Source organism: Arachis ipaensis, chromosome B4 (genome assembly GCF_059453495.1).
Source record: "Arachis ipaensis isolate K30076 ecotype BB chromosome B4, ASM5945349v1, whole genome shotgun sequence".
NCBI classification, from domain to species: Eukaryota; Viridiplantae; Streptophyta; class Magnoliopsida; order Fabales; family Fabaceae; genus Arachis; species Arachis ipaensis.
In genome coordinates, this window is record NC_142439.1 from 98,814,487 (window position 1) to 98,824,435 (window position 9,949).

Here is a 9,949-nt window from a genome sequence, read left to right on the forward strand (position 1 = left end):
CCGTGACTTCTACATGTATGCACACTTATTATTTGGACACCAAACTTAGTGTTTGGTAAAGTCTCCTAATGACATGAAATCCATATTGGTTGTCCTTAATGAGTGTGCATAATTCTAATAAATCATAGTCACCTTGGCTCTTTGATTCTAAACAAAGTTACTACCCTAAGTAATTGAAACCAAAGTATTAAAACATGCGAATGGTATACTTGTCATGAATTTTGAAATCCAGAGGAACTTCTTGCTTTTCATAAACCGTGTTCAAAGAGGAACACCAAACTTAATCTTTGGTTGTGCACTAAAAATTGAATGCATTTTGAATAAAATTTGGGGTGCTTTCAGGCACACCAAACTTATTTTATATGCAAAGTGTCAGTGCACTCTTTAAGAAGTTGTCCTGAGGATTCAAGTTCATGCATAAGAAACCATGCTTTATTAGATGCACAACAAAACAAAAAAAAAATATAAGGATATTAAAACATGGGTTGCCTCCCATGAAGCGCTTCTTTAACGTCACTAGCTTGACTGTTGTCCCTTGTTAGGGTGGATTGTAGTGCTTGACGTCTTCTCCTCTCACTATTAAAACGTCCCCACTTGATTCATTCATGACCTCTAAATGTTCCATAGAAAGAACTTTCCTGATTGTGAACACTTGAGGGAGCTGGGAAGGAATGGTTTTGAGGCCAGGTGGGATTGGCAGATAATGACTTGATATCACGTTATCTCCCGGAGAAAAACCTTCAGTGGGAATTTTCTTGTTTCTCCACCCTCTTGGCAATCTCCCTATCACTCTTCCCTTTCTCTTGAGGATTTCTTCATTGACCCTTATGTCAGGAGGATCCTTCTGATCTGTTTCCACTGATTCTTGTGGCTTTAACTCTTGCAGCTCTTGTTTGCCTTCCAAGAACTGTTTTAGAGTTTCAGCTGCTGGATTACTTTCCTCCAGACACAGATGGCTACTATCATCCTTAGGCTTTTCAGGTTCTGGTTCAGGCTCAGATGCAGGTTTGAAAACTTTGAAAATGAGCTGTTCATCATGTATTCTCAGAATTAGCTCTCCTTGTTCTACATCTATGAGGGCTCTAGTAGTGGCTAGAAATGGTCTGCCCAGAATGATAGGGTGTAAGTAGCTTTCCTCCATGTCCACAATGACAAAGTCTGTGGGGAAGTAATAATCCCCCACTTTCACCAGCACATTTTCAACTACTCCTTCAGCTTGCTTCTGAGTTTTGTCAGCCAGTTGTATGATTACATCAGTGGATCTTACTTCATTCAGTTGTAGCCTCTTCATAAGAGTTAGAGGCATCACATTTATGCTTGCTCCTAGATCACAGAATCCTCTGTCAATTTTTGTTTCCCCTATGATGCAAGGGATATGAAAACTTCCTGGGTCCGTTTTCTTAGAGAGTGTGTCCTTCTTGATGAGAGCACTGCATTCTTTGTTCATTGTTACCGTTTGTCCTCCCTTCAAAACTCTTTTCTTGCTTAACAATTCCTTTAAATACTTGATGTGTGTGGGCATTTGATGAAGAATCTCAAGAAAGGGAATATTGACATGAAGAGAGTTAAATGTCTCTAGAAACCTTGAATAGGTTTTCCTTTTTTCACCTCCTCCTAACCTCTCAGGAAATGGTGCTTTTGGTTGGTATATTTCCATCATGCCTTTTTGCAGTTCCTTGGCTTGCTCAGTTCCACCTTCCTGCTTAACTTCTTCCACACCTTCCTTCAAGATTTCTGGTTCCTGCTCTGAGGGCCTGATTCCTTCTTCTTCTGAGACTTCCTTCAATATGGTGATGGCCTTGCATTCTTCCCATCTTACTCTCTTTTGTTCCCCTTTAGGATTCTTTTCTGTGTCACTAGGGAACACTGCAGTTGATTTGGGTGCCTGTTGAGATAGCTCTCCTACTTGAGATTCCATCCTCTTGAGTTTTTCACCATGGTTTCTTAAGGTAGTTCTCACATCATCCCTGAAGCTCTTCAATTCAATTATGTCTTGACTCATGGTTGCCATCATTCCTTCTATCCGGTTTAATTGATCTTGAAATTGTTGGTTCGGATTAGGTTGGGTATGTTGATTAATTTGGCCAAGATATGGTGGTTGGGAGTAGGTGTTTTGTGTGGCTTGGTATGATCTTTGGTTGGAGTTTTGGTATGTGGAATTGTTATGTTGGTTGTGGTTGTAAGGTTTGTGGTTTTGTGGTTGGGTTTGTTGGTTTCCCCACCCAAAGTTTGGGTGGTTTCTCCAGCCTGGGTTGTAAGTGTTGGAATGTGGATCATATGATTGCCTTTGTTGGTTTCCCACATAGTTGGCCTCATCCCAATCACCTCCTTCAATGCTTACTTCCTCTTGATCTTGTGTGTGTATTGCAGCTACTTGCTTTGTTTCTAATTGCCTGGTAAGCTCTGCTAGTTGCTTGGCAAACACCTTGTTTTGGGCTAGAATTGTATCAACATGGTTCAGCTCCATGACTCCCTTAGTGTTGTGCCTCTCTGATGCATAGTAGTACTCATTCTCAGCCACTGTCTCAATCACTTCAATGGCCTCTTCCACAGTCTTTTTCCTGTTCAAAGAACCTCCTGATGAATGGTCTACAGCCTTCCTTGATTCATAAGAGAGTCCATCATAGAAAATATGCAATTGCACCCAGTCATGGAACATGTCCGGTGGGCATTTCCTTGTCAAATCCTTGAATCTCTCCCATGCCTCGTAGAGGGTTTCACCATCTTGTTGTCTAAAAGTTTGAACCTCAGATCGAAGCCTATTGACCTTTTGTGGGGGGTAGAAACGTGCCAGAAATTTGCTTTCCACCTCATCCCATGTTGTTAGACTCCCCCTTGGGAATGATTCCAGCCACTTAGCTGCTTTGTCCCTAAGTGAAAATGGGAACAAAAGCAATTTATAGGCATCTTCCTGGACTCCATTGGACTTCACAGTGTCACAAATTCTCAGGAATTTTGTGAGATGTTGGTTTGGGTCTTCATTAGCACTTCCTCCAAAGGAACAATGATTCTCCACAAGTGATATTAGCTGTGGCTTGAGCTCAAAATTGTTGGCCTGAATGGGTGGTTTCTGGATGCTACTACCACAATTCCCAGAGGTTGGGTTTATGTATGAACTAAGAACCCTCCTCTCAGGAATGGCATTGTTTCCATCAGCTCTCTCATGGTTGTGAACTTCTCTATCCATGTTGAGATCTAGAGCTTCCTCAAAATTGTCCTCAGATTCTCCTTCAGATTCCTCTTCTCCCACTACTCTCTTCCCTCTTGCTTCCCTTCTCAGTCTATGAAGGGTCCTCTCTGGTTCGGTATATGGAGGAGTTGATGTCTCTCCTCTCCTACCTGTCATACAAGAACACAGCTCAAACACAAACAAGTGAAATACTCTTGGTTAATGGAAGAGTATGGTTAGCTCAATTGAGGAATTAATTCAAACAGTTAGTGAGTCAGTGAGTTAGTTGCATGAATTTAAAGGCATAAAGAAGGAAAGCATGTAACCGAGTGCAGAAATTAAAATTCAACAAGTATCTTGAACAGAATTAACAAAGCAAGAGAAAATTGCTCAATCTAGTTAGCTTCCAATTTGAGAATTGTCAATCGAAAACCAATCCCCGGCAACGGCGCCATAAACTTGATGCGCATAAACTTGTTATGCTACGATTTAGGAAATTGCGCGATCGGCAAAATTCCTTCCGGCAAGTGCACCGGTTATCGTCAAGTAAAAACTCACAATAGAGTGAGGTCGAATCCCACAAGGATTGGTTGAGTGAGCAATTCAGATTAGAAGTGTGTTCTAGTTGAGCGGAATCAAGATTTAGATGAGAATTGCGGAATGTAAAATTGGCGGGAAAAGTAAATGACAAGAAATCAAAATGGCGGAATCTTAAATGGCATGAATTAAAGAGCAGAAACTAAATTGCTGAAATTAAAAGGGGAATGGGGATGATTGCATGAATTGAGTGGCAGAATGTAAAGAGAAAGTGGAAATCAGAAATGGGGAATTCATTGGGTTATAGGAGATATTGAGATCTCCGAATCAAAACATGTTTATCTCTTCCTCAACCAATGCGTTCATTGAATTTTGCTTGGCAATCTTATATGATTGGATCCCAATCCCTTGGCTCACCAATTCTCTCTAAAAACAAACAAATTCCCAATCCCTTGGTTTAAATGTTCATAAGAAGAGATGATGCTTGATCACTGATTATACCACACAGTTTCATGAACCACAATTTGGTAGGATTACATGTCACAATATCCATCCAAACCCCAATCCAATTCACTGTGAGAAAGCTTCTCTAGCATGAATCCTCCATTCCTTTCCCAAGGTTCCGAAGGATTCCAAGTATGGGTAGTTTCTTTCCCAAGACAACTACTCAATGGAATTAGATCGAGAAGCTTTCTAACAAAATTCAAGAGAAAAGATTGAAGAAGAAGATAAACTATTATTGATTCATTGAATTACAATAGAGCTCCCTAACCCAATGAAAGGGGGTTTAGTGAATCATAGCTCTGAATTCAATTACAAAGAAAAGGAAAACTAGCTAAAAGTGAAAGTAAAAAGTTCTCTCTAACTTAACTTCTATCCTATTTATACACTTTCTATATTGAGCTTCAGTTGTGCTTCTTGGGCTTTGAGGCCTCTCCTTGCTTTCCTTTTGCCTTGGGTTTATGATCCAAAATCTTGATGAGGCTGTTGATCCAAATTCTGTAACATTCATTGAGCCAACTTAGTGATAATCAAATAATGACACATGACTCAATAAATTGAGATTTCAAACTCATCAATCCTTCAGGCCCAATCCCATAAACCATGATATTCAATTGGGTTTCATACCAAAGTAAGTTTAAGTTAATATTTGTGCTCAAAGACTAACTTAAATCACAATATTTTTGGCCCAGAAACCTTTTCCAAGAGTGGCGTTTAAGTTGCAGTTTAAGCTTAAACTGCAGCTTAAACGCCAGACACTTCCAGTGAGGCCTTTTGTAGAAGCACGTTTAAGCTTCAGTTAAAGGTTAAACTGAAGCTTAAACGTGGAAATGGAAGGAGGTAGCCCTGGAGAGTCATGTAGTCGAACACGTTTAAGCTTCAGTTTAAGGTTAAACTGAAGCTTAAACGTGGAGATAGGAAGGGCAGCCCTGGAGGTCGAACACGTTTAACCTCTAGTTTAAGGTTAAACTGGAGGTTAAACGTGGAAAAGGGTGGAGGCATACTGGAGGTCGAACACGTTTAACCTCCAGTTTGAGGTCAAACTGGAGGTTAAACGTGGAAGCTTAGAATGGTAACCCTGGAGGTGTCGAACACGTTTAACCTCCAGTTTGAGGTCAAATTGGAGGTTAAACGTGGAAATGGAGAGAGCAACCCTGGAGGAGAAAAGCTGTCGAACACGTTTAAGCTCCAGTTTGAGGTCAAACTGGAGCTTAAACGTGGAAATGGCTCCCTGGTGCTCTTCCTACTTCTGGCGTTTAACCTCCAGTTTGAGGTCAAACTGGAGGTTAAACGTGGAACTCCTTCCTGAGTGGCATTATCATTCTGGCGTTTAACCTCCAGTTTAAGGTCAAACTGGAGGTTAAACGTGGAATGCTTCTTTAGTGAGGCTTTTCATTCTGGCGTTTAACCTCCAGTTTAAGGTCAAACTGGAGGTTAAACTTCAATTCCAGCATTTCTTATCCTTCATGATTTTGGCGTTTAAGCTCCAGTTTAGGCTTAAACTGGAACTTAAACTCCACATGTGATATTCAAGCTTCCTTTATTGATTTTGTTGCTTCCTTGCTTAGCCTCTTCTTCCCTGAAATCATCCAAACAATTGCATCAAAGTCTTGCAAAATTTCATGAGAAATCTTCCATTCATAGTATTTAAGTAATATAACTAAAACTCATGGAATTTGCATCAAAATCATATTGTTTGGATGGTTCATTGCTTTGTTCTTCATTTAACCATTTTTGGTTACTTTAAGCTCAAGAAAATGCATAAAACAACTAAAACTAACAGAAAAATGCTAGTGAAACTAGCCTATGATGCCTTGGCATCAATGATGGAAAAGGTTTGCTATTGCTAAACCTGTTTCTTCCACCATTATTAAAGCCTTGTTGAGGTTTTTGTTGATCCTTCCATGAGAGATTTGGGTGATTTCTCCATGAGGGATTATAGGTGTTTCCATATGGTTCACCCATGTAATTCACCTCTGCTATTGCAGGGTTTTCAGGATCATAAGCTTCTTCTTCAGAAGATGCCTCTTGAGTACTATTGGATGCAGCTTGCATTCCATTCAGACTATGAGAAATCATATTGACTTGCTGAGTCAATTTTTTATTCTGGGCCAATATGGAATTCAGAGTATCAATTTCAAGAACTCCCTTCTTCTGAGGCGTTCCATTACTCACAGGATTCCTCTCAGAAGTGTACATGAATTGGTTATTAGCAACCATGTCAATGAGTTCTTGAGCTTCTACAGGCGTTTTCTTTAGGTGAATGGATCCACCTGCAGAAGTATCCAATGATATCTTAGCTAATTCAGACAGACCATCATAGAATATATCCAAGATGGTCCATTCTGAAAGCATGTCAGAAGGACACTTTTTGGTCAGTTGCTTGTATCTCTCCCAAGCTTCATAGAGGGATTCACCTTCTTTCTGTCTGAAGGTTTGAACATCCACTCTAAGCTTACTAAGCTTTTGAGGAGGAAAGAACTTGGCTAAGAAAGCCGTGACCAGCTTATCCCAAGAGTTCAGGCTATCTTTAGGTTTAGAATCCAACCATATTCTAGCTCTGTCTCTTACAGCAAACGGGAAAAGCATGAGCCTGTAGACTTCAGGATCTACTCCATTAGTCTTAACAGTATCACAGATCTGCAAGAATTCAGTTAAGAACTGAAAAGGATCTTCAGATGGAAGTCCATGAAACTTGCAGTTTTGTTGCATCAGAGAAACTAATTGAGGTTTCAGCTCAAAATTGTTTGCTGCAATGGTAGGGATGGATATGCTTCTTCCATGTAAATTGGAATTAGGTGCAGTAAAGTCACCAAGCATCCTCCTTGCATTATTATTATTTTCGGCTGCCATCTCCTCTTCCTGTTCGAAAATTTCTGTAAGCTTATCTCTGGATTGTTGTATTTTAGCTTCTCTTAGTTTTTTCTTCAGAGTCCTTTCAGGTTCAGGATCTGCTTCAACAAGAATGTTCTTGTCCTTGCTCCTGCTCATATGAAAAAGAGGGAACAGAAAAATAATAATAATAATAGGGATCCTTTTTACCCAGGTATAGAGGTTTCCCTTTGTGAGTAGAAGAAGAAAAGAATTTAATGTAAAGAAGGGAAAAAGAGAAAATTCGAACACAGATGGAGGAGGGGGTTCGAATTTGGGTGAGATGAAGTGTTAGTAGATGAATAAATAATTAGAAGGAGATGAGAGAGAAGGAGGATTTTCGAAAATAAAATTTTGAAAAGGGGTTAGTGATTTTCGAAAATTAGGAATGAAATCAAATTAAAATTAAAAATTGAAACAATTAGTTAATTAAAAAGAATTTTTGAAAAAGAGGAAAGAGATTTTCGAAAATTAGAGAGAGAGTTAGTTAGGTAGTTTTGAAAAAGATAAGAAACAAACAAAAAGTCAATTAGTTAGTTGAAAAAGATTTGAAAATCAATTTTAAAAAGATGAGAAGATAAGAAGTTAGAAAAGATATTTGAAAAAGATAAGATAAAAAGATATTTTTGAAAAAATATGATTGAAATTAGTTTTGAAAAAGATTTGATTTTTTTTTTAAATCACAATTAATGACTTGATTCACAAGAAATCACAAGATATAATTCTAGAACTTAAAGTTTGAATCTTTCTTAACAAGCAAGTAACAAACTTGAAATTTTTGAATCAAAACATTAATTGTTGATGATATTTTCAAAAATTATGATATAAAAATAAGAAAAAGATTTTGAAAATATTTTGAAAAAGATATTTGAAATTTTCGAAAATAAATAAAAAATGGAAAAGATATGATTTTTGAAAAGATAAGATTTTTAAATTGAAAATTTGATTTGACTCATAAGAAACAACTAAGTTTTAAAAATTTTTGAAAAAGTCAATCCAAATTTTCGAAATTTATGAGAGAAAAAAGGAAAGATATTTTTTTTTATTTTTGAATTTTTAATGATGAAAGAGAAAAACATGAAAAGGACTCAATGCATGAAAATTTTGGATCAAAACAATGAATGCATGCAAGAATGCTATGAATGTCAAGATGAACACCAAGAACACTTTGAAGATCATGATAAACATCAAGAACATATTTTTGAAAATTTTTATATGCAAAGAAAACATGCAAGATGATGACAAGTCATCTGAGCCTATTTTAGCTAGTCTTTTTCTTTAGTTTTCATTAGAATTATGCACTTTCTTGAACTACAAGCAAGCTAATTGAGTAGATTTTCATGTTTCCCTTGATTGAACCAACCATATATGAATTTATGTCATTTCATGAGGTTTTATGCTATATTTGTTGCATATTATGAAAGAATGAATATCTCATGATTTTGAGCATAGCTTTGATAAGTTTGGTTGATTAATGATAGGTGAAGAAAGCTTGGAGAAAGGTTGAAGCAAAGAGGAATGGCTAGAAGTGAAGAGAGGACAATGGAATAAGTGAAATTGAACCAGGAAGCATGAAGTTAGCCCCAACGTTAGCCCCCTAACTTGGAGGCTAACGTTGGAACTTGATTTTTCCTCCCTGGCCATCCCACGTTAGCCCCAACGTTAGCCCCCTAACTTGGAGGCTAACGTTGGCACATGAATTCCTCCCTGGCCATCCAACGTTTGCGCCAACGTTAGGGGTCTAACTTTGACCCTAACGTTGGCACATGAAAACACAAGGGAGAGGGGCCAACGTTTGCGCCAACGTTAGCCCCCTAACTTGGAGGCTAACGTTGGCGCCACACACCACAAGGCATACAAGGGGTATACTTCCAACAAGAATAACTTGAGCTACAGAGCTCCAAATGAGGTGATTCAAGAAGCATTGGAAAGTAGGAATCAAGAGCTTTCCAAGCATATATGGCACTGCATGGTGGACACTAAAATTGAGGGAGAAAACTGCCCCGCAATGTGCATAAACGAACATGGTGGCAACCTGCAGTGAGGCCAACTGACCTCTGCACCTTCAAAGGAGTATAACTCGAGCTGTAGAGCTCCAAATAATGTGCTCCCAACGGCATTGGAAAGTAGACATCCAGGACTTTCCAACAATGTATAATAGTATGGGGTGGACAATACATTTGAGCCTCCAGAACTGGCGTTTTCGCCAACGTTTGAGGGCTAACGTTACCTCAAACGCTGCACACCAAAGCCAGCGACCATGCCCTCTTCAAATGATCATAACTTGAGTTGTAGATGTCCAATTGAAGTGATTCCAAGTGGGTTAGAAAGCTGACATTCAGAGCTTTCCAACCATATATGATAGTCTATATTGGGCATAAAATTGGCAACATGACAAGAGGACAAAGTTGGCCCCATAAACTAGCACCAAGGCATTGCCAACGTTAGGGTCAAAGTTAGACCCCTAACGTTGGCACCAACGTCCATACCAGCAGAATGTGCTTTGCTGCTATGAAAAGTTGGAGCCAAAGTTAGACCCCTAACTTTAGCTCAAACTTTAGGTCCAACTTTGGCTAACCTCAAACCCGGTTCAATTGGTTCACTTTGGTTCTTCTTCAAACTTCAAGAGCAATCAACCAAGGCCTCTTTCAACACAATTCCATCAAGAGCAAAGGCCCAATTGACACCACTCAGAGGCACAAGAGATAGTTAGAATAGAAATTTCATTTTAATTGTAATTTGTTTTGAATTTCATTTTCATTTTGTAAAAATGCCTATAAATAGGCATCTGTTTCATATTTGTGAGGAGGCTGGCTCCACTAGGGAGCATTAGGATTTGAGAGCTCTCTCTTAGTTTTCAATTTCGTTTTG

General features: G+C 38.7%; 2 non-coding genes across 2 annotated transcripts; both read left to right on the plus strand.

The window, feature by feature from the left end:
* Positions 1 to 2,657: 2,657 nt before the first annotated feature.
* On the plus strand, positions 2,658 to 2,761 carry LOC148568524 (small nucleolar RNA R71). The gene has a single exon (XR_015882803.1). It is a non-coding gene; the product is annotated as a small nucleolar RNA R71 (small nucleolar RNA).
* A 3,795-nt stretch (positions 2,762 to 6,556) lies between these two features.
* On the plus strand, positions 6,557 to 6,664 carry LOC148568525 (small nucleolar RNA R71). Its single transcript, XR_015881734.1, has one exon. It is a non-coding gene; the product is annotated as a small nucleolar RNA R71 (small nucleolar RNA).
* The last annotated feature ends 3,285 nt before the right edge of the window (positions 6,665 to 9,949 follow it).